This window comes from Pinus tabuliformis, chromosome 4_1, assembly GCF_031772625.1.
Source record: "Pinus tabuliformis cultivar Carrire ecotype Pingquan chromosome 4_1, CPIR1, whole genome shotgun sequence".
Lineage (NCBI taxonomy): Eukaryota > Viridiplantae > Streptophyta > Pinopsida > Pinales > Pinaceae > Pinus > Pinus tabuliformis.
The window spans coordinates 147,554,558-147,559,731 of NC_142303.1; positions in this window are offsets into that span (position 1 = coordinate 147,554,558).

Below are 5,174 nucleotides of genomic sequence, written 5' to 3' on the forward strand. Positions count from 1 at the left end.
AAGCACAGGCCCCAAAAACACCTGTGAGCAATACACAGGTAGCACAAGAAGTGGGCTCAGTGTTGCTCTTCAACGAGCGGGACGATCAAATCAAGGAGGCAAAACAAGCAGAATGGAAGCTGAAGGTGCCAAAAAAGGGAAAAGAGGTCCAAGCACTAGACAGGTTAAATTGGGAGTGTTACTGGGCATACTTGATGAAGCCGCATAGTCAGCAGATGACTATGAAATGTATCATAAATGCGGCCGAGAAAGTGGTGCCAACTCTCATAGATTCTGTTTTCTCAGCCCAGCTCAAAGCAGAAGTCAGCCAGCCAACTCTCCTCAAACCCATGATGAATGCATGCAGCTTTAAAGATCGGATTCAGAAGTAGCTTTATTTAGAATGTTGTTTTTTCTTAAAAATTAGATTAGAAAAAGGACGGTCATTTGAAAAACGCATCCTAAATTTTGTAAATAAACTATTATTAGAATTAGGAAGTAGTATTTAAACCCTTCTCATGCATTTAGAGAAGGGTCCAGAAATTTGTCAAAAACTTGTCCTCAGAACATGCACTTCTGCACCCTCAGAGGAGGTTTTGATGAATGAATGGATCGAGGTTTATTAATGTTTGCATTTGATATCTGCTACTGATGTTACACTTCTGTACTCTTAGTAGATATTAGAACAAGTAGAGATAAATCATTGTTACTTGAAGCTTATGAGTAGGACCAGTCATAAATGGTACTTTTATCTCTTGGCCATTTCTGCTTATATTCTTAAAGTGATATACAGTTTTTAGTTGTTTATATGTTATTGCATGAATGTTTGAGTTACCATTTGGCACTTTTGTACGGTGGAGTCATTTATTTATGTTTGATATATGAATAACTTATTATGCGATATGTTGTTCACAACTGTTTTGCCTAACTTTTTATGCAAAGTGGTTCATCTTAATTGATTTCCATTCTTATGATAGCTGAATGATCTTTATTACCAGTTATTATTTGAAATCTCTTTAGATCGCATAATAGAAGAAATACATCCCGGGTTAGCATAGATTAGATGTGTTGTTTTCATTAGATTAAAATATCATAGAATTAGATTAAAGTAGCTTAGATTAGAACTATTAGATCAGCAACATCTAACTCTGCACACACACACACCCTTAGATTGGGAAATTGGTCCCATTATCCCTAGTCGGACCCGCTATACCAAACGGATAAGGAGCTGCCAACCAAGGTCCGGACCTTGTGGGTATCCCCGTTGTTGTCGACCCGATTTTCGGGGCTTCAACATATTTGGCACTAAAAGGAGGGCCTGAAGCATAGTGTCTATTGGAGTGGTTTGAAATCGTAATCATTTGAATTAGGATGGCTGCTCACAAACTTCCCATTTGGAGTTGCATCCATGTTCGTGCCTCTTCCAACACTCCACCTGAAGTGGTAAGACTCTTGTCTCAGGTAAAATTCAATGGTAAGAATAATTCTTCTGCTTTTAATCATGCCCTTCAATTTATTCAAAGAGTTTCAAGTTCGAACGTTCAAAGAATTGATGAAGGCGTTTTATGCAGAATTTTTACTCTCACATTCAGGGCGGAAGCTAGAAAATGGTGTAGAACCCTCCCAGTTGCCTCAATTCACAGCTGGGACCAATTTGTCAAGGCTTTCATTTGTAAATTTGATTGCTATGATTATGATAAGGTATATGATGAAATTGAGTATCTACGAAAAAAAGATGAATCTGTTAGGGATTTTAATATGCGATTTCATCTTGATTGTCTAAAATATGATCTTGAAAATGAACTCATGAATGAAGAATCTTCAGATTATGCTGAGCATTCCCTACCTCCTATGTCTGATCCATCAGAAATTAGTTCGAGTCTTGTTTTATTTTCTTCTAATAGGAATGAAAATTCCAATTTGAATATGCCAATCACTCATGATGAAGAAACCTCCCAAAGCTTAGGAAACATGCCTGCTCTAACGCAAGAAGACAAAAGCGAGAATGTTGCAAGAAAGCCTGCCTTGGGACCAGAAAGCAACTTGGAGACTCATCGCAAGTCAACAAATGCAGACGCCAAGGTTAGAACAACAAATTAATTCTCTTTCGGAAAATACAAACATGCAAAGGTATGATCTAAAGCCCGATGTCTACGGTGAATGTGATGAACAAGAATTTTTTCACGATGATATTTTCAAATGCATTGTTTCAGAATCACATTTTTCTCTTTATCCTGATGTATTTAGTGATGATAATTTTTTCCCCTCAGTATTAATGATATCTCAAAAAGTACAGAGGATTATTCAAACGAATCACCATTAGGTTTTCAAGATAAAGAGGCAGCTATAGAACATCCTTTGGTCATTTACAAACAAGACCGACTTGACCTTCCTTTTCTGAAAATATTGGATGAAAAAGAAAAATCTAGGGAAACCTGTAAAATCATTTATGATAGCTACTATGATGATGATGATAATGATGATGTTGATTTATCTCAAGTAACTCAACAGAGCTCAGATAATGAGAGATATTCTAATTCAAGAATCATATCAGTTGATCCTCATTCCAGAGTGACAGATCATTTGCATGATTTTACTATCCAAAACAATATCCCCATCTATGATTCATATCATGAGCAAACCCCTATGCCTGTTCCCAATCATAACTTGTTTTCTGATTCACAAGACGTAATTCAAAATTACTCAGATCCCATAATTCTGGCCAGTTCTTGTGAAAAAGAAGATATTTCAGGTCAATCCCAGTTGTGCTGTAACATTAGCTGTACGGATAATCATTGCATTCTTTTTTGCTTGCACTCATTTTGTATAAAATCGGATTGTATTTTAAATTTTCAGACTTTTGATAGATTACTATGGTATATTGAGCACCTTATCAAAGAACATTCAAAAGATGTATTACCATTTTGGAAAACTAAATTGTGTCAAGGAAATACAGAACTTTTTCAATTCCACGATCAATCAATATCAGCCTTTCAGAAGAAACTTCTGTGTCATCCAAAACATCATCAACAAAAAAAAGTATTTTTGGAAACTTGCCAGCAATTCGCGTTAATTGATAAATCTCTTTCCAAAAATTTCCATCTATTCTTCATTGATTTATTTAGTGATTTATATGTGGAAACTTTCCTTTTACGAGAAATTGCTAAAAGCTTGACTTTAACGCATAGTAGATTACAGGCCATTAAAACTAAAAAATCATATTCGCAATCTGGCTTGTCATCTTTCCTATTACATGATCACCAATCAACAACAGAAATTCATCCCGATTTTTATGATCCAATAGGTATCCAATTGGACAGAAGATTTCATAAGAAAGAAATTTCAGGTGGAATTCCGACTGAAGTTACACTTTCTAATCCTACATTCAATATTCACAGTCCAAGAAAAGTTTTATTCTTAACACTGATGTTTAAAAGGTACATACGTGTAGGAATAAAAATGAAAAGATGGTTCCACTGGAAATATCATTTTACCTAGTTAATTTTTCTGTGTATAGTTAGAATAGGAGTAGGGGTAGTTTAGCTAGGTTATTAGGTGGATAATTTAGTTTTTAAATATTGGTAGGCAAAATAAGAGAAGAAATTATCCCTATCATGTACATAATCCAAGGGAATAGTTACCTCTCATTTCTTTAAATATTTTCCTCCCTAATAAAATTTGCCTGTGGTTAACAACATTTGACATTTACTAAAGACACCATTTCTCTATCAGATTTTGAACTTCTGCTCGTATAAATAGCAAATCTTTTGGAAACTTGATCTTTATAATTAATAGATACAATTAAAAACTTTAAACCAGATATGATACTAGTTTCAACTTCAAAAAATTTGACGAAAGCAATCTTAGTGAAGAAATTGTTTTATATCAGTACAATGAAAGGTATCAATAACAAAATGAGGATTCCCTGTAGAACAGCCATGTCCAAAAAACTCTATTATTGTCGTCCAGGGCTTTCTTAAAGAAAAAATGACTTCCTCCTTGCTAATGAAAATCGCAACATTTAGAGAAATGACCCAAGGATACACTATATCTTGAAGAATAAGAGGTCTCATCACGAGCCGGCTTATCATGATCACAGATATTATAACTTTGCTGACTTTGCCAAACACTGTCCATCAAAACAGGGCAATGACTCAAGATTGTTGAAATCAAAAAGACAAGGGGTCTCATCACGAGCCATCTTGTTCAACGAAAGTGTAAATCAAGTGAATGACTGTGTCATAATTTGGCTACCAAACCAAGACATTGTTCTTTAAGAAAAAAAAAGGAAAAAGTGTCAATATGGGTTTTTCTTTGAAAGTTGAAGATCACCTTAAGCAGGATAAAGGATCATTACTGGGTAATAGGTAACCCTATCGAGGCTATGAACGCCTGCTGGCAGCAGAGGCTCTACCTGCGACAAATGAGCATATTTAAAAAAAAACTGGTACACAGGGAAGACCTTATTTTATCTTTACAAGACCAAGTAATGGCTGATGTAAATGCAAGGACAAGCTGAGGAAGCAAATAATTAAAATAGAAAGAGGTTGGAACAAAATGTCATTGACAGTTTGGGGTATAATGCACTTTATCTTTTTATAATAAAGTTTAATTTTCCAAAAATTTTGTTTTGGAAATTTGAAAATTTCAATAGAAAATCAGAGATAACTGGTTCTCCCAAGTGAATCGCCAATTGTTGTGGCCAGCAACAACCCCCCCCTTTTTTCATTTAAATGTTGTCCAAAATACTAAATGAATGGGGACCCTTAGTTAAAATTTAGGAAAATCAAGAGTTTCCTTTCTTCAAAATAAGGTTACCATCGTAAGCTTAGGAAGATCTTTTGAATACTTTAAAACCTAAGTTTATGATAAGAAAAATCTTTAAAAAGTCGCATCATAAAATGACAGAAAAACACCTCCATTTGGGTATAATCCTGGTATGTGCAAGATTCTCGTACTAAGCAATATATCGCATCGCAATAAGGTAATGCCAATGAGAAAGACTTCAAGATTTTCCAATTTGCGATAACCCCGATCGCAAGATCGCATATCACAGGGAATGGGCTAACAAAATATGGCAAGCATAAAACTTCTGCGATCTGCGATGTTGCGATATTGCGATAAATTGATGGTTGCGATATTAAGCCAAATCAACTCTGCGATGTTATATTTGTGAGTCGGTACGAGAGCGCGAT